Source organism: Spermophilus citellus (genome assembly GCF_964194105.1).
Source record: "Spermophilus citellus genome assembly, chromosome: 6".
NCBI classification, from domain to species: Eukaryota; Metazoa; Chordata; class Mammalia; order Rodentia; family Sciuridae; genus Spermophilus; species Spermophilus citellus.
The window spans coordinates 115,674,291-115,695,115 of record NC_138187.1 but is presented as its reverse complement, the minus strand read 5'-3'; the positions used below and the strand labels follow the sequence as shown (position 1 = coordinate 115,695,115).

The 20,825-nt window shown below is 41.4% G+C and overlaps 1 protein-coding gene across 2 annotated transcripts in view; it reads right to left on the bottom strand.

Annotated features, from left to right (window-relative positions):
* Positions 1 to 20,825, bottom strand: part of DUSP10 (dual specificity phosphatase 10) — a 39,772-nt gene that overhangs the window by 5,351 nt on the left and 13,596 nt on the right. The window lies entirely within an intron of this gene.

The window sequence follows — 20,825 nt, the reverse complement described above, 5'->3', positions numbered from 1 at the left end:
TTTATATGAATGTCCAAAGGTAGAAGCAGCTGAGAAATGATTGGAAAGGACAAGACAGGGTTGCAGGGACAGGGGAGATCATCCTTAAGGTCTCATTCTGATGTTTTTGCCTGCAGGTCCTGACATTTGTCACCTTTGACTTCCAGTAGAAGGGAAGTGGAGTAGCTTGATCCCTTGAACCTGAGTTTTGAGGGTCATAGGTATATAAACCCCTCAGGAAACCTCTAATGGATCTATGAATACACTTTAAACATAAACCTCTGCTCTGCCTCCAAGAATTATGGGTCTACCATAAAAAGTTTAAGCTGTACCTGTTTCCACAATTTTTAAATGCAAACATTCCCCCACCCAAGTATAGTTTCACTTATGGAAATTATCTTAGGAAAATCATTTAACAAAAGACCTTTAGCTAGATATGTGAAGACATCCACTATGGCATTATCAGTCTAATGGAAAAAGGAAAGCAAACAACAAAATAAAAATTAAAAAGAAAGTAAATTTTATTTTATTCATTCCACAGACTATTATGTGTTCATTAAGAGTAGTTATGAAAAGGTATGAATGAACAAAGAAACTGCTTAGCATTAAGTAAAAAAAGCTAATTCAACAATAATTCACCAAAAGCTGAAGGACTACAGAGAGAGAGAGAGAGAGAGAGAGAGAGAGAGAGAGAGAGAGAAAACACATAATGTTTAATTTAAGTTAGGAAATATATAGATTATACTTTATTGTTTTGATTTTCCTTTAATACATGTGATATTCAAATGCACAGATGAATGAACCCTAAGGATTATTATGAGGTTTAAATTATATAATATACATGTTAGGGCTCTGAAATCTGAATTGACATTATTAGCACTGAATGAGCTCTAAAATTCTGAAAAAAACTAGATATCCTCTTGCGTTCTCTTTGAAAAGGGGGAAATTGGAAAACTCCTATTAGCTAAAAACCACCAAAATACAACATTAATTCCCATAGATGCCTCGTGTCTGTCTTGATAGTCTTTGGATTCAGGCAGAAAACACTAGGACGGATAGGATATGGTTCTGTTGAAACAAGGACAGGAAGTCTATCTGTCCACTAGCTTCTGACCCTAACATGTGTTCTCCATTTCAAGTTTCACATGTGACAATCACAAGGGGAAGTCCAGACTAAAGCCTAGACCAAGTATCATGTCTATGTACAAGCAATGGACCCTGAAACAGCTGTGCAAGACAGAGAAATCCCATTGTCATTAAGAGATGGTAACAATCCAAAAAAAATTCAAAGTCCATATAATGGTCATATAATGATCATCCAAAATGAGTCAAGTAAAAACTTTTGTTTTTCAAAAAGAAAAATGAAATATTAACTCATTCTTACCGATTTCCAGAATTAAACTTTGCCCATACTGTTATGTATTATGCTATGAAAAAAAATGATAAAGTTTGAGCCCAAAGAGAATTTTTAAGTACAAAGAAAAAAAAAGAATACAAAAACTTCATCAGTGAATACTTTAAAAAATTAGAATAAAATAAAAACTAGCCATTGTTACCATGATAAGCTCAGAAGGCACTCTGTTATTTTAAAATCTACTCAGCTTTGCCTCCACAAAAATACAAGTAGACGGTTCCACACTGATTCTATGATGAGAGCCCAATTCATTCTTTTAAGAAAAAAAATCAGTTGAGACATTTTTCTACATACGATGAGAAGAAAGACCCCCCCCCAAAAAAAAGTCCTCAAACGAAGTAGGAAATCCTCTAAGCAGTGTGTGTGTGGGGAACTTCTCTCTGTTCTTATTTAGGGTACTCAAGCTGTAATTTGTGAGTTAAAAGATAAAATAAATTAAAAAGCATGCCAGAAAACTCCCCACACAGAAAAAAAAAAAAAAAACCAGCATAGAGCTTTTTAAAATTCTGTCTCTACACCTCCTTTCCCAATGACATCAGCTGGAGGCTCCCCACCTGCCCAGTTGCCATAGCAGTTACACAAAGACATACAATGACATCAGTTGGCATGATATCAGCTCTTTGAGTGCAAACAATACAAGAAGAACTACTTTGTTTAAGGCCTTTGGTGCAACTGTGTTCTGGGGAGCCAATGATGTAATGCTAACAGGTGGCATGGGCCTTCCATTTGCCTAATGGGGGAAAAAAACCCATGGGAGAGGGGGATGGAGGGAATTTGAGACAGACACACACAGAAAGCTCCAAATTGCAGGGTGTGCTCATGTGCAAAATTATGTGTGTATTGTATGTATGTTTGAGCCATGTAAGAACTCTGTTCATGAATTATTTGAACGGGGAGTAGATAGCACAGGAGCTCTTTTAATTCAAACATATAAGCTAGAGACAAGGACATTCTCAGTGAGGGTCTAAAGAAACAGTCTCCTGTCCAATTTCCAGTCTGCTCATCAACTTAAGCATCGGTTCTCATCGAAGGGTAACACACATCTATACACAACTGTTAAGAATCTCTCTGGACGGTATTGAAAGCAAATGAACCAGTAGTAGCTTGCAGTGCCTTTTTTTTTTTTTTTTAAGAGAGAAAACTGCAGAAAAAATATGTGGTGTTTTTTTTTTTTTTTCCCCTTTCGTGGTGGTTGGTGGGGTGAGTGGAATTGGCAGCTGTGGGGGAGGGGGGTGAGTAGAACCAATTTCCACCCACCCTATCCCATCAAATACCACCTGAGGCCAGCCTGCCTGATTGCTTAATGAAGAGCTTTAATTATGTTTGTTGTTACTATATGAGAATATTACAAAATAGTAATTAACCAACAATTGAGGTAGAAGCAGTGTGGTGTGGTTAACAGAGCAGAGGTTAGAGGCAGATAGACCCAGGCTATCATTGTAATTCTGCTGGGTAGGGAGTTGTGAGACCTACAAAGGTCTCAAATCATTTTCTCCTATTAAGCCTCGGTTTACTGATCAAGTGGATATCATATCATGTACCCTTAGGGTTTCGATAGAAGAGGTCTATGTAAAGATTTTGACACACAACCTGATGTTTGATAATTAATCTCTTATTACCCCAGTACCATCAACCCAGGTCTCCCCTGCAATTGATCTGTGCTCATGTGCAGTGATCAAGAGCAGGGGCACTAAGGCCAGGCTGCTGGGGTCCGACCCCTAGTCAAACACTAGCTGTGAGATGCTGGGCAGGCTTCTCACCTCTCTCTTCCTCAGTTTCCCCATATGTAAAACAGAAATAATAACAACAGTGCCTACCTCGTGGGAATTTGTAAGGATTAAACTGGTTAATAAATACAAAATACTTTATTAACAATGTCCAGCACACAGGAAGCACTTTTCTTTCAGTACTTTGGGAAACTGTAATCTTAACGATCTAAAAGATAAAATAATAAAGATCTAAAAAAATGCTTCATAATGATTGTAAATGATTATATGATTGTAAATGACTGTAAATGCATCAAGTGTTAAAGTTTGAATAATATAATTTTATCATAAAAAGAAACAACAGCTCCCTGTCCTTCCTAATCACAAAGGATATATACTTTATTAGGACAATTTATTTGTCCTAACTTTCCCAATAAAGATTACATGTCTTTGGATTCCTAGTTTTTCCACAGGAGGACTAAATTTTTAAAATAAAACTGCTCTTCTTCCCTCCCTTCCTCCTTCCCCTAATCCCTACCAACACTAAACCTCCTTGTGTACACAAGAACCTGCAGTCATCAGTGGAAATGTTTTTGAGACATGAGCAACCATGGTGGGGGACATTTTCAAATCTTATCTCAAAACTAGGTTCCCTGCCAAAATGAGCATGGTGAGCACACTGATTCTGAATGGTAACAGCAAAGAATACCCAGCACACCCTAAGAAAATACATATTAATACCACCCGCCTGGTTTTCTTTTCTCCAATAGGAGGTCAGTACAGCGACTGTCCCAGAGAAGCAATGGATTCTAGTTTTAGGGGGAAACCTTTCTCTGTGGGTGCACTGCAGTTCCCATGGCTATTGTGACTACTGCAGCCTTAGAAACAGAAGGGTCCTCTGTGGTGTAATTCGGAAGCCATGCTCTCTGGCTGCAGAGTCGAAGAACCTTCATCCACATGTGGAATCCATAAACAAAAAGTTCCCACATCTAAAGATGAATAGCACTTCTGCACAACCTTTTGGTTATTATGCTAAGCGGGATGTGAGCACCTTCTGGAACTTTAAGGAAAACATTGTCTGAAGGTCAGCAAACAAAATGAGTGTCCAAAGAGGGGGTGTGTATAGTCTCAAACTGGACTCTTGTACAAGTTTGCTGCAAACACATTGATCACTCCTGTTGTCGCCTTGTTTTTGCTACTGGGTTAATCAGCCTTTTTAAAGTGAAGAAAAGTACTTTGATGATCGAGGGAAACAGATTAGAGCCAGACTCCTTAGTTAAAATCTTGGTTCCTATTAGTCATTACCTGTGTTACCTCCTTCAAATTATTTAACATCTCTGAAGTTCCGAGATGACATCTGTAGTAGTTCAGATATGATATCATCTATCTCAAAGAATACAATACGGATACAATGTCGCAAAACACAAGTGGAAAAGATACTGGAAAAGCATGCATACTCGTTTGTAGGACCCCCTTGGAAATTGGAGCACATTGGAGCAGCCTCTTAGGATGCTACCTACATGCAGGAGGATCTTGGTGGAAGAACAAAGCATGGATAATTGTAGCTGATGAAAGGTTTCCAAAGCTCAAACCGACAAAATGGGGTCAGGATAACTTCATTATTTTCAGGGCAGAATGGCACCTAATGTCTGGAGTAACAGCGAGACATTATTTTGACTTCTTATGTTCTGTGAAATTATCTTTACATTCCACAGGTACAATTGGGTATTTCACAGAAACACTGGTTTCAAGCCAATGTGGCCTGGTTCAGTTGATAAATGTCTGGTGTATGAAAAGACAAAAGCTCAAAACCTTAAAAAAAAAAAAAAAAAAAAAAACCCAAACCAAAATAAACCAAAATCTCAGTATCTTGAATCCAACTGAGTTCCTCTTTATTAACTGGCACAGTGTACTACTGAGTCTTCTGGGGAGATGTCAGTCCCTCTCCTGGCCTCTCTGGTAGGGTACACGTTGTCTACAGGTAGCTTAAAAGCCAACCTGAGAAGACAGAGCATGGAAAGAGCTTGTCTTGGATTTAGAATGGCAGGCCGGCCACACACTGACCCACTTTCTCAGTTACATCTTCTAGGCTAGATTTCTTCAACTATAGAAAGGGGACAGTACTCCTCAGGTCTATTATAATGTGTAAACCACCCATTCTGGTCTCTTTCAGAAAGCACTGAAACCCTGTAGCTATTGGAATGATAATTGTCAGTGGAGTCTAAACCTACTCCTAGATTAGAGTGCTCCAAGTAGGCTCTGCTATGGTGATCCTGTAAAGGATGGGGCAGATGGTTCAGCAAGGTGGGGAACAGGAGACCATCTGCCAAAGCAGTTGCCAGCAAGAGTACAGGGAAGGGAGGGTGAGGCAAAGGCCCTGTGGTTGCCCATAGAAGATCTGCTCCCGCAATGGTAGTCTTCTTGGGCCTAGTCGAGATTCCACAAATGCAAGAGCAAGTGGCATGCAGGTCTTGGGGTTGGCAGTTTCCCTTGGTAACCTCCTTATGTTTAGTTCTTCATATACTAAGACCTCAGTAGAATTTGGGGTGGGGGAGAAGATATATTGGCTATCAAACAGCAAAAATGCATTGTGGGCAAATTTTCTGCAATATACACATATATGTATTTTATCTTTATATGTATTTTTACATACATGTATACACATACATTCCTAAAAATTTTAAAAATAGAAGTATGAAACATTATGTATATGAGATAGTTTTTATAGAAAATTACATGTATTTACATTGCCGTGAACAGCTCAATTTATTGAGGAAAGATGTGTAGATCATTATTAGGTCCACAATTTGTTTCAGGGTGACTACTCTCTGAAAAAGTTAGTTTCAACGCGCCACCATGTACACAAACAGGTAGCCTTGCTCTACAGGTAAAACTGTGCTAATGAAGACTTATTCTTTTAGAAATATTTTGCTTTTCATGCATATCCAAATGAATAGCTTTAACAGTACCTAGGTTCTTGGAGAGCAGGACTACCACTCTTATTTAAGTCCATTTGACACAGGATCCAGCCATAAGTCACATCAGGAGACTTGCTGATAAATTAGCAGGAGGAGGTATAAGGAAAAGGTACAGAGCTAGGGAGCAATCTCTTTATGGAGATAACTTTTCACTTTATTTCTTAAGTTTCCTAAGTTATGTCTCATGCCTTCTTTAGTGACAAATGATAGGCAGAAATCACTTCCAAAATGCCCTTCATAAAACCATCTATTACGATAGATCACTTCTGTTCTTATAACATTCCTCTAACCAAATTGTATTTAGTAATGTTTTGAGAGAAAAAAAGAAAATCCCTGAAAACCTGTTCTATAATTTGTTTCAATTTTGAGCTCAGAGTCTTCTCTGTATTTTCTGCTGGACAAAATACAAACAAACAATTTACGGATGTTCCCGTGAAACGGACACGGTTTATATAGCTGCTGTAACTCTGTCACCAAGTTATTCTTATTTCCCTTAGTTTATACACAATCCCTTCCACCTCAACACTTTGGTCCACTAGAAAATCTAGCTTTCTGGAAATAAGCTAATGCTTGGTTATGAATGCACTTACCAAGGGCTAAAAACAGTATCTTTTTCTCCTTCTGAATCTGTATATGATTAACAGTGTGCTTTCTTCTGAAGTTTTTGGTTCTATGTGCTTCTACAACTATTTTCAATTATTAGCTTGTGGTAGGAATTCTGGTAATAGATGGCTTTCTCTTTGATAAAAACTTTGCAATTCCCCTCAATAGAAATATATTTTTAAAAATTCTTGTCTAAACTTTAAGTCAGAAAAATCCAATGATTCGGGAAGTATGATTTATAAAAATCGAAAATGAAGCTTTCCTTGGAAGTCTTCCAAGAGGGACAGACCCTGGAATGTTCTGTCAGTGGTTACAAAGATCCTGCCCTCTGCCCTAAGGCCCCACCTTCCAAGTTCAGAAGCTGCCTCTGGGCTTCCCCATCCCCCTCCCTACACAACTGGTGCCTAAGAGGACTGGGGATTAAACTCCAGCCTGCTAGAGTGGCACAGTCTTCACAGAAATCCCTAGTCACTACCCCAAAGGGAGAGATAAGCTTCGGAGGTCCCCTTCCTCACCCTTTCTACTTTAAAGCTTTCAAGAGGAACCAGTGTTTGTGTGTATTTGAATAACACAGGCAGATTGTTGGAGAGGATACTTCACAAGTATGTAAATACAGCCTGCTCCTTTAAATCTGTTACCTCATTTATTTACATTAGAACAGAAAGCACTGCCAGAAGCAACAGCTGAAGACAGTCATGTAATTTTCCACAAAGACAACAATTAAACAGCTTTGTGTTATTTTAATGAGCAGATGACTTTTATGTGCGCAGGATTCAAAGGGTAAGATCTCCGAGTTCCCAGAGCCCGGCAGCCCCCTCGGGTCTGGCAGGAGCCTGAGAGACTGAGGAGGAGCAGCCTGTGGCCTCCTCCTCCTCCTCGGGAGCCTGGTGGTCTTGGTCTCCCAGCCTTGGTCCCTCAACCCCATAAACCCATTGGGGGAGATGGGAAGAAAATAAGAGTGAGATTCCACCTGGAATATTTATTTGGTGCTTGAATTGTCTATGCGTCCACAGATTTGTTCTTAAAAAATTGAAGAGTGGCGGGGTTAAGTGGCGGAGCCCATTCCCCTCTTGCCACAGGGAGCGAGCCCCCCTTCCTGTCTCCCTGTGGGTACCTGAAGATGGGGATCGGCAGAGCTGATTCCCCAAGTCACTCCAGCCAGCAGGGTAGGGAGTGGGCCTTCTGCAACCCCCCCCCCCCATTGGGGCCTCATTTGGAGAGAAAAAGTCACAGCAGAATTTCTGGTGGGTCCACTTGTCCCTTTGACCCCCCATCCCAGCTCCCAGAGGCCCAGTCTGAGGAGTCCTCATTTTTACCAGGAGTCCCTCCACCTCTAGATTGAGCTCCACACCCAGGATCAAAAATGACAATTAGATAAAGTGATCGGGTTTGCCTTCCAGGATAAGGCTTCGGGATTCAATAGGGAATCGCTATCTACTAGGAAGTGTGCCTATCAAAGCATAAGCTAGGGGTGGGAAGGCCAAGTTCTGGCTGCCCCAACCTTCCCTGTCCATGATTTACCCAACAATATTAGCTCAGACCACTCAGTTCCAAGAGACGGAGGCACGCTCAGACACTCAGCTCAAGCCTGGGATTTTCTCAATGGACATCTCCCGTCCCCACCCACCATCAGTCAGGACTCAGTGGAGGAGATCGATGACACATTTGATCTTTGATAAATTAAAGACGGCAATCATAAACGAGGACAAGGACCATGAATCTGCACCGAGTTCCTGGATGCTATGAAAGGGGACTAATTAAACGGGGTTTGTGGAAGGCCTCTTACTGTGGGGGTTAACAAGGGACTAACTGGCTTGTGAGGAGAGGAGAGGGAGTCACCCAGACAAGGAAAGGCAGGGAACTCAGGAGGCCTGTGAGACTCAAAGGACCCAAACACAGGGAAACACAATGAATGGCAAGGGTGAGAGGGTAGCCAGAGGACATACAGGGGGGCACTAAAACCTTTAGGAGGTGGGACCTACTGGGAGGAAGTCATGTCACTGGGGTGTGCCTTCAAAGGGGATACTGGGATCTGTCACTTTCTTGTTTCTCTTTTTGCTTCCTGATCACCCTAGGGGGAACAGGTCTCCTCCGCCATGTTTTGCTCACCAAGATATAGTGTGCCACACAGGCCCAAAGCAACAGAACCAAGTGACCATGCACTGCAATCTCTCCAACCACAAGCCAAACTAAACCTTTTTACTTCTTTCCAGTTGTTTGTCTCAGGTGTTTCATCATAGGGACAGAAAAGCTTAGCAACATGGCAATTGACATATACTCCAAAACTTGGGCAGCATTCTTACCCTTTCTTTCCATGAATGCATTTTTTTTTTGTTTCTGCTATAAACTGATAGTGTCTCCCCAAAATTACCATGTTGAGTTCCTAATCCCCCAAAGTGATCATATTTGGAGATGGGAGCCTTCAGGAGATAGGCTTAGGGGAGGTCATGAGGATAGATCCCCCAGGACAGATTTAGTGTCTTATAAGAATAGACAACAAAGAAATATTCATTTTCCTCTGCCATGTAAGGACACAGTAAGGTGACTTCACACCAAGAAGAGAGCCCTCATAAGGATCTGACCATGAGGGCACCAAGACCTTACCATGGTGGAGACCTTTAGCATCTAGAGCTCTGAGAAAATAACTCTCCCTTACTTACACTACCCATCACAATTTGGAGGTGGTTTGAGTGTATTAACCAAAGTCTCATGTGCTGGCTGTTTGCTCCTCAGTGTGGTAATGGTGAGAGGTGGCAGGACCCTGAAGAGGTGAGGCCTAATGAGAGGTACTTAGGTCACCAGGGTGTTGCCCCCGGAAGGGCTGAATGTGGTTCCTTAAGTATTTCTTGAGACACCAGTTAGTTCCTGTGAGAACAGATCATTACAAAAGGGCAAGCCTAGTCCCAGAATCCCTCCAGCTTCCTCTCTTGCTGCCTAATCTCTTCTGCCTGTGCTCCCACAGTGATGATGCCATCCACAAAGAAGCCCTCACTAGAGAGGCAACAAGCGGAGGAGCCACTCCATTTTGACTTTTGAAACTATGAACTAAATAAACCTCTTATCTTTATAAAGTATCTGGCCCCAAGTATTTTGTTATACAAATAGAAAAGTAATTCATACATAGCTCAGACAGACTAATATAGCCCCACTTTTAATCTTTATTCCTAGTTAAGCTTAGAAATATCATATCTATTTTTAAAGAGCTATACCAAAGCCTGTGAGCCAACTAAAGAAGTGAAGCCAGAAATGGTTCAAGGCGAGGATGGAGGTGGCTACCTTCCATGACTGGAAGAGGCAAATCCCCAGAGCCTTTCAGAACCTAAATTCTAGAAGTCCATTTCTTTCCCAAAGACTCATCACTCCTCATTAGCTATAACCTCCTCGTGGATCAACATTTGCTCAATTCCTCCCTGCACCCAAGAAAATCCTAGCTGTCTCTGTGTTCCGGATGCTACTCTATACAACGTTAAAGCCCCACCTTCTCCTCTTACTAAGTAGCTGCATACCGGGAGTAATCCATCAAGATGGATTAAAGGAGGGGGTAAAAATCCATGAGATCACACTGCAAGGCTGAAGAAAGAAGAATGTTAACAGGAGCAGGGTGCTGTAAAACACAAAGCCATATTTTTCCCAAGAGCTCAACCAGATACTCTGCATTATTGCTTAATTCTCTGAAGAGAGGGAAAACACTCTCTGCTTTTCAGTGCAAAAGAAGTTTAAATAATCAAGCATTGCTAAACAAACAAACAGAGGAAAGCCCAGTAAAGCTATTCATTAAACCAGACCACAGCACAAAAGGAAGACTGTTGCTTAATAGCCCACCCCCCCACCTCACCCCCGCCCCAAGGATTGACATTTATCTTAGACCCCAAATTAAACACATCACAACTTCATAGCAAAAATATGTTTCCCGATGGGATTTAAGTAAAGTCCAATTAAATAAATCTCTAGAAATGTCAAGAGCAAGCCTCAAGAGAGAGCATTCTTCTACTGTGAAACATTCCCATTGGAAATTGCATTCACAAAAGGTCATCTAGAAACATCCATGACAAGAGGGAGTTGGGAAACGGGACACATGGCAAAGTTAGACAAGTGAATCCCGGGTTGGGTTCTATCTCTAATATCAGTATGGAAGTACCCAGACTCCTCCTATGCGCCTTAGCTTACTTTGAATGAACTCCCCCATGTCCAAACAGTTCTTACAATTATGCAACTTTGTATGATCTGGAGGTCAAAGGGCAGTGCCTGAGGGAATTCAGGAAGTGGTAGGAGAAAGAATCAAATGTCAGTCTCAAAATTTGAAGTGTTTTCCCGAACTAATGTTTTCAGTTCACAAAAAGCATAGCAACAACTTCCTCAAGCCACCAAGTTGAATTCTATATTTGGCAAGAACATTAAGCAAGGCTGAGCATTACCAATCAAAAGCCAGAAAGAGAAGGCATGAGCTATCCTTGCACATAGATCCCGCCAGCCACTCCAGCCAGCCACATCCAACAGTCAGGGCTAAGCTTGGAAAGACCCTCCAAAGCCAAGTAGGGTCTCGACACACTAAGAGACACACAAGGTTGCATCAGGTCAAAAGCCTGTATGTCCTTGGCTTGAGTGGACCACCTTCTGAGATTAAGGGAGAAATAAAACAACCAAAGCTCCTATTTAGTGCTGAAGAGGTGGGCTGGACACATATATTATCCACATGGGCTTAAAATAATAAGCAATTCAGCCTAGGACACTTAGAATGAAGAACTGACCTTGAAGACACCCCATAGCCACACTGCCATGCTTACCAGGCGTATCCCCTTGAAGCCATGCCTAACACTGCACAGGGTGACCAGATGCCCCGAAAGCAAGGACTCAGAAGGTAGCCTTTCTTTCTTCTCTGAAGTGATACTGGGTGCTACCTCTCTGACACATATTGTCACCTCTGGGAGCTGGGGTTGTGGCTCAGTGGTAGAGTGCTTGCCTCCCACACATAAGCCACTGCCTTCGACCCTCAGCACCACATAAAAACAAATAAATAAAAATAAAGATATTGTGTCCAACTACAACTAAAAATTAAAAAAAAAAAAATCAGCACTTTGGGCAATCTTTAAGTTTCTTACACTTCTAGCATTCTTTAAGTTCAGCACAGCTTAGCTCCTCAGATACAAGTGAACTGATGATAAGAAGATCCGCGCTTGTGAGGGTGCTTGAGGCCTGCATGATCAACTTCCTGTTTCAGGGCCTTTGCATTTCCTGATCCCTCTTCCTGGAACATCTCTTCAGAAGTTCCTTACCCCAGGGTACTTTTGCTCTCCTGGTCCCAGACTTAAGACTTCCTAGAACCTTTGGAATCTCCAAAGTGATAAGGGTGTCTTTTATATGCTAATGAGATGGCTAGTGACTGACAGCCCCTGGAGAGGCTCAGGCTGGGGCTGGTCACTAGGGAGAGACTTTGAACCTGGGGCCGAAGGTCAAGCTGACCACCTACAGCCAATAATCTAATGTAATCATGGCTACTTAATGGAAACACCATCAAAATTCAAAAGGGTTTGAAAAGTTTCCCAATTGCTAAGCATGAGGAGGTGCCTGGAGGGTGGTACACCTGCTGAGAAGGTCATGGAAACTCTATAAACCTTCCCTATAGCTTTCCTTTCACAGTTCTGCCATCTGGCTGTTCCTCTACATCCTTCATAATATTCTTTACAATAAACAGGTAAACGTAAGGAAAGCATCTCTCTGAATCCTGTGAGCTGTCCTAGCAAATTATCCAAATCCAAGGAGTGTGTTATGAAAACCTTGATTTATAGCAGGTTTGTCAGAAGCTCAGGTCACAACCCGGAGCTTGTCACTGGCACATGAATGGGGGCAGTCTTGCATGACTGAGCCCTCAAACCTGTGGGTTCTGACACTACCCTCCAGTTACAGTGTCAGAATTGAGTTAAATTTCAGGATATCCCATTGGTATCAGCTGGAGAACTATTTGGTGTGTAGAGGAGAAACACACCTACACAAAAGCACTCTGTGTTGTGAGGTTATTAGTCCGTTTTCTGTTATTATAACCAAATATTCGAGGCTGAGTACTTAAAAGAGGTTGTTAGCTCATAACCTGAAAGTCCAAATAGCATGACACTGGCTCCCATGAGAAACTCCTTGGCTGTGTCTCATCACAACCAATGGCACCACAATGACAAGACGACTAGATCAGGCCATTCAGAAGTCAGTGCATGGACAGGGGGCCAGGTGTGCTCTTTCTACAACAACTCTCTCTTAAGAACTGAGAATCCGAGAGAACTAGGTCACCCCTTCCCCCTAGACCTCTCAGAGGCCCCACCTCTTAAAGATATACCACCACCCAACACTGTCCAGGTAGGGACAAAGTTTCCCACATACAGATCCTTGGTGGCCACACTCACACTAATCTGTACCATAACAGAGTGTATATTAGGAGAAAAACTGTTTCCCTTTAGACTCGTATAGTATAGGTGATTCTGACTGACCTGTGACCAAATGTGTGGTCTACTCTGAGGGCTGCTCCCCGACTTTCAACTTACAACTGCTCTCTCCTTTCTCTTTCATCACATCATGAAGTTGTGAAGTTTTATGGTCCTCAGACCCCTTGTCACTATCTGAAATTATTTCTCCTATGTTTATTGTCATTATTGAACTGTGGACCCCAACAAAGTCAGAATTCTGTTTGTCTTAGAGGGAACAGAGAGTAACCATTCTGTGCACTGGGTCAGGCTGTCTTTGCCACTTTTCAGTATGACCTTGCAAAGTTGCTTAACCTCTTTCTTACCCTAGTTTCCTTATTGTGAAATGGAGCTAACAATAGTGCCAACTATTAGCTATTGCAAGAATTAAATGAGCCACTACATAGTAATTATTCACAGAAATTGTTTAGCATCTGATTTGTGTAGTAAGTGCTCATTAAATATTTTTAGATTAAATGCATGCTAGAATGAGATGGAAAGAGCCATTAATTATGTGCTATTCAGCATTATGCTAGGGATATGAGAGATTAAAAAAAAATCCTAAAGGAAAAATTCTAATAGGAGAAAGAAGAAAAGATAAAGGACGATTAGAGAAAATTTAGGAAAAGGACTGGCCAAAGAAATGTTTTGAGAATACACTGTGGATTGACCTGAATGACATCATGTAGCCTTGATTCATACAAGCAGGTACAGGACAGCCAGGTGAATTCCCGCAGGGACTTAGAAACCCTAACTTTGCCCAGGCTGGGAAGAAGGGCTGATGAGAGTCATGCAGAAGAGGCAAACTCTAGAGTCTCATCAGACCTTAAATGTGACAAATGGGCACCCTGGAGAGGGCTGAGATTCAATACCAATCACACTTGGTGGCCTCTAACCCCTTCTCTCCTCTCTGTGCTTCCCCTTTAGGCCATTCCCTATGAGTGATGATTGGCAAAGACGGATGGGAAGTATCATGAAAGAGACAAGAAGACACATGGCCTGTCTGATGTCACTGGACAGGGGAGGGGCGGCTGGCTCTCAGTTCAGTTCAGCACACGATGAAGTACTCATTGTAGGTTGGGGACACCAAATTCAGTACTGGGCATGAGAAACTGATGAGGATATGGCTTAGCCCCCCAAGAGCTGAGAAGCCTCCCACTTACACATGGTCAGCAGTGACAAGATTCAGCCTGTCAATGCTGCTTCCCCTGCCTCCTTTTGAGTGGAAACAATATCAGATCTACAATGAGGAATTCCGGGTTCCTCTTATCCCTCCTATCAACTGTGCATTTGGGGGCAAGTTACCTTACCTTGTGATCATTTAAAATCACATGATTGTATCACATGAGCTTTTTCTTCAAACAGAGGACTTTCTCTCTTTGGAATAAAGGGCCACTTCAGTCCTAGTTCTCTTGCGGGGCTGTAGCACTTTCTGGTGCTCTTGAAAGCTTGCAAAGGAGCCTGGAAGGGAATGGCTAATGTGCTGCCTGGGCTCTACCCTTTTTAGACACTGATACTCACATTTGTCACTGACAGTGGCAGGGAGAGCTGCCTGAGGGTTATCTGGCCAAACCATCCCCCCCTGTAAAACGGAACCCCTCTGATCAGCAAGGCTGGCCAGGGAGCCGTGTGCAAAGAGCCCAAGGTCAGCCCAAGTGAGAAGGAAGTCAAGTCACGTGGTGTTCCTAGAGACCTTTCACAACTCCAAAACCTTTTTTTTGGTTTCACTCCTGGTTTTCATGGATGCAGGAAATCTCCCTCCCAATAACTGGAATTTGTATTTGTTTTTTTCTTAGAAATCTGCCTTCCAGGGTGGCTCCACAATGTACTTATGGGAATCAACTTTTCAGGATCTGGTGACCTAAGAGAGCTTTGCAGGACACGGGTAGGGCCTGTGTGTGAAGAGAAGAGTGACAGTTAGCAGGACCACAAATGAGAGACAGTGTCTATTTTAAGCAGAGAAGAAGAAACTAAACAAAGGAAAAAAGGGATGGAGGGTGGGGGTGGGAGTTCATGACTAAAAATGCCAAACAAAAGCAAATAATGAAAAGGCGACATTTGATTTCAATGCCTTGTTTATAAGATATAATAGGACACACCACAAAACGTTTCCTGACAATGCAAAAGGTTAACCAACAAAATCCAAAAAACAGGCCTTACTTATTATTGTCACCTTAAGGAACTCAATCCCAGCATCAATATTCAAGAATCCCTGGTATCAAAGGGATCCCGACAAGCATCAGTATCTATATCTATGTCACCGTCAAAGCTAGGATGCCATCTGGAAGGTGGACTAGCGGGAGCGTTCTGGGCATGGAGGGGCCATAGGTTTGCTGGGCCCCAGGCTGAGCCTAGTAGTCAAAGGAGTTGATTAAAGATTGAGTCGCTTTACAAGTCCAACATGCTACTGACCATTGTCACCAAGAGCTTTTGGTTAGTTAGATCACAGCCCTTGGTTCTCCTAGCCACGAGGCCTTTAGAACACATAACCACAAGAAAGCCTGTCTATTCTTGCAATGCTGACACTAGCTCACCTCAGAGCAGACGCTACATGTCAAGGCCACGTTCCCCAACACCCCAAGACACCAGCCACAAGCTCAGGGGTTCTCAGGCCACTCACACTTCTGACGAACCCGTTTACAAATTCTGTGGTTCCCACAACCCCTCAGGTTCTATAATTTGCTAGAATGAGTCACAGAATTCAGGAAAGCACTATACTTATGACTGCAGTTCTATTATACAGGTTGCAAATCAGGACAAGCCAAATGAAGGCACACCCAGGGAAAGGTCTGGAAGGGTCCTGAACAGGGAACCTCTGTGCCCTGTCCTGTGGAATCAGGACACATCATCCTGCTGGCACATCAATGTATTCATTCAGCAGCTAGGAAGCTTAACTGAGCTTTGGTGCCCAGACTTGGTGTTAGGGTTTCATTACTTGAGCATAATTGATCAATCAGTGACCTTGTAATTGAACTTAATCCTCAGTCCAGCTCCCTCTTCCAAGGAGGAGGAACTAATGCAAAGCTCCAACACTCTGATCACAAGGCTGGTATTTCTGATGACCAATTCTTACCCTGAGTCATCTCATTAACATAAACTCAAGGTGTGATCTAAGGAGCCCACCAGGAGTTTAACAAGGACACTCCTATTCTTCTGGAAATTCCAAGGAATTAGAGGTTATCTCTAGCAATCAAGAACAACAGCCAGACAAATTTTATGTTACACAATTCCACAGTAACAAAGAGAATAGGCTCTAGAATCAGACAGGTCCCAGCCTAGCTTTCTGCTGTGTAACTGTGGGCAATTAACCTCTCTCAACCTCAGTTTTCTCACATAAATAATGGGGATATAATCCGATTATCACTACCATAAATAAATATCAGCAGTATCTGATAGAAATGAAATGCAAAGATTCTCTTTCTAGTTGCTGCCCTCAAGAAAGTAAAAAAGAAACAGGTAAAATTAACATGAATAATATATTTAACTCAACATGTCCAAAATATTTCCATTGCAACATGTGATCGGTATATTAAAAGGATTACTAGTGAAATATTTTATTTTATTTTTTTTTACATCATGTTTGCAACCTAGTATGCTTTTCACACAAATAACACATCTCTGTTTCACTAGCCCTATTTAGAGGGGTCAATAGGCACATGTGGCTCATGGCTACCATACTGGACAGCACACATAAGAGATATTGTTATTGCAATTAAATGAATTAATGCTGAGTGCCATAATTATCCCCGTTCTACACATGTTAACTAAAACAAGTATGTTTGTGTATGTGTGTGTGCATGCAGAGGTAGACACAAGGACGGAAATCTAAGGCACTAGAGACCACACAGCCCTAGGAAGTTAGTCATCTCCCACAGACATCAAAGAGCCCTTTTTATCCCTAGGAAAAGCAGCATGTGAACTTGGAGGAGAGAGGCTCTCTGATCGATTATCCACAGCATGCTCTTCTATTCGTATTCTCCTATCTCCCAGGCACACATTTTAATACCAACAAAATCAAGTAGCCTTAGACAATAGCTTTCAATGGGCAAAGACACTCTGGAAAGCAAGATGCAGCCAGAGGAGGAAGTCTCCAGGAACTCTGAATAGCTGGAGTGGGGAGGAGGAAAAGCAGCTGGGGTGCTCCCAGCCCCCTCAGGCCACTTCTCAGAGCCACTGTCCCATCAACAGCCATTCACCCCTCCCCAGTCCCCTGGAAAAAAACTGCATATCATGAATCCACAATAATGTCGCCAGTAGGAGATTGACATCAAGGTAATTATTTAGGCAGCTTTGTACCATCTGATTCTCAGGCCCCAAAGCATGTTCTAATTTTTTTAACCATAAAAGATATATGTATTAATATGAAAACTCACTCTGTCCCAATTCAGCTTTTCCTTATCTTTGCTAGAGAGCTACCAGACAACATCATTCCTATATTAATCTGGTTTCATGGATTCTCACTGGAATGGGGTGGGCCTTCCTTCAAGGTAGGAATGAAGAGATTCACCCTTCTTACGTGATATGCAAAATTAATTATAATAAATTCAATCCAATTCATGTACTTAATCAAGGAAGACAAGTTAATGTTCTCAGAGAATCTCTCTCATTTAAAGGGCATTTTACCTCAATTTGGCAAAAAGAACAAATGGGGATTTTCTTTCTGTTCCACCTATGTTTGCTTAAGGACTCAGGAGACCAGCAGTGCACTAAAACTCCAAGGCTTAAAAAGGGGGGAACAAACACATATGCTCAACAGCTCACAGAACGCCTAACTCTCAAGTCAGGCAGTGGTGGCGCAGTGACTCGGGAGGTTGAGACAGGAGGATCAAAGAAGTTCAAGGCCAGCCTCAACAATTTGGTGAAACCCTGTCTCAAAATAAAAAAATAAAAAGGGCTGGGGATGGAACTCAGTGGTAATACCCCCATGGGTTCAATCTCCAGCACAGGGGGAAAAAAAAAAATCTAACTCTTTCTGCTTTTATTGTCCCTTTAAAGTGTTTTATCAACACTGTAAAACTGGGAGTGACTCATATTTATGAAACAAGGAACCCTTGTTGGCCCTGATAGATCATTCACTTCCACAATAACCTCTGGGTTTTCATAGCGCTGAGTGGTGCCGCTAAACCTCCTCACTCTGCCCACCGAAGGAGAGAGAAGTCTAAGATGCACAGCACACGTCTCAGAGTTTGAGTAGCATACATACACAGGATTTGCAAAGATCTGAGATCAAGGTCAAAGACTTTCCATACAACTAACAACTTTGATAGGTAGCTGGCTCTTGAGTTTTGGAAAGAAAAACAAGAATAAAAAATTGAAAGTAAATGAGGGGAGGTTAAAAAAAAAAGATAAACCCAAGCGGCCAGGCACAGTGTGCACCCCTATAATACCAATTGCTCAGAGGCTGAGACAGGAAGATTGTGAGTTCAAAGCCAGCCTCAGCAATTTGGTGAGGCCTTAAGCAACTAAACAAGACCCTTTCTCTAAATAAAATACAAAAAAGGGCTGGGAATGTAGCTCAGTGGTTAAGTGCTCTGGGATCAAACCCCAGTATCCAAAAAAAGAAGAAGAAGAAAAGAAAGGTAAAAACAGCCTTAATTTCCATTAATTGGCAAATTGGTTAAGTAGCATGTGGTAATAAGGCAAATTAGAGCATTAAAAGAACATTTATGACAATAATACAGGAAGCAAAAGTGTCTGCAATCTAAAGTGAAATGAATTTCAGTTTCTATATGAGAAACTCTGGGAAACATGCTCTTATATGGGTAAAGAATGATGAGAATATGTAAAAATGAAACTAGGTCAGTCAAGACAGGATTAGTATTTTTTTCCTTTTAAAATTTTCTTAATATTTCAACTATGAGCATACATGAAGGGTATTTGCTAAGATTAATATTTAAAAATTTTTCTTACATAGAAATAGCATGTAAGTTTTCAATTTGGCACCAATTCAGGACCCCCTCCCCACCAAAAACCACTATGTAATCCATCTATCCACATCACTAGAAATACCAGATTTTTTTCAAACCTTTAAACAAAATGATCTACACTAAGCATTAGAAAGTCTATTCTATAGGGGTGATGTCAAATCATTTTATGAAACCATATTTCCCACATACCCCTTGGGTAAAAGTAAGTGAATCATTAGTAATAGTATTTAATTTTATAATCATAGTAAGTTTTTAATAAACGTTAGCCGTGATGTGTCAGTCATTGTTTAAAGCACTTTTACATATATTATCTAATTTAATCTCCCATTCATCCCATGAAAAAAGTGCTGTTAATCTCCCCATTTATAGACAAGGTAACTGAATCACAGACAAGTTAATAATTTGTCCAAGTCCATAATTAGATTAGTGGCAAAGCCAGAATTCAAACTTCAGAATCTGTGCTCTTTACCTCCAAACCACACTTCCTTTGCAGGAAAACACAAATTCTTAATAGAAACACAAATTCTTATTAAGAATTTGACTGCAAATGAAGGGGGCATCATGGGCTTATTTAATGAGAAGTCAGTTAATAAGCTCATAAGAAAGGTCTACAAAGAAACTGTGAGCTGGCTAAACACGTGCACCCACGAGACTTGCTTACTGAATACCAACTCAGACACAAACCAAAGGATTACATGGCTGCTGGCTTAAAAAATAATTCTGAATTGAGAGCTAAGAAGCATGAATCCTGTGCAATCTCTGTTACTAGCTACTTACATCTTGGGTAAATGACCAGTTTCCATATCTGTAAAATGGGTGAGGTGGACTGAATGTTTAATAAGGTCCTGGGGCGGGGGGGGGGGTAGATTTTAATTCAACATATAGAGGAGTGAATGCCTATCTTCAAGAGATTATAATCAACGTTGTTTTTTAAGACTGCTGAGGTTCTCCTCAGATCTCTCATTTCAGAAAATTCACCCTGTTTTACTAATGAGAATTTATCAATTAAGTTAATACCTTGAATTTATTAAAAACTTTCTTAAAATGATAACTTTCTTTTTTTTCAGATTAAAAAGATGCTCTTATTTGTAGATTTTCTTCCCCATTCACTGATTCCACACCTTGATCAGTCACACCCACTCCTCTCACCCTACCACAGGGGACCTGGGATGTTTGGGGTGATGTGGCTTTACCAGCCGAAAGGACACACGTGTCCAGTGTGTGAATCTAGATGCCCTCTCAAGACAGAATTCTGAGAAAAAAGCTGCTTCCAACACAGGCCTTCAGTGTCTAGTTTGTTATTCTTCAGAGGTATTCGTTATGCTTGTTCCCAGGGTCTGTCACTGCCTCAACCCCAGGTCCCCCAAGCTGTATTGGTAGACTTAGACGCAGAAGGAAAGAAAGGAATTGATAAAGTTGAGGAATGGAGAAATGAAAAACAATAATCACTTGATAGGATCTCAGTTCACTTATCCCACAGAATTCACTTTCCCAAAGGCTAATGAAAACTTACTAGAGATTCTTTCTTCAAATATAAGGAAAAAACAATCACGAGTTTATCATGTATATCAATAAAAGAGAGAATCAATACAAAGCACAGTTGATCAAATGAATACCCTTGGGCATTAGGGTCTTTGGGATGGAGGGACATGGGTGCATTACATATTCCTTTTTACTCATTATTCCTAACTTCGGACCTCTCTTTCTTCTGACTTATCTTATTTCCCACTCTGGAAACTGAGTAAATATATTGATATATTAATATCATT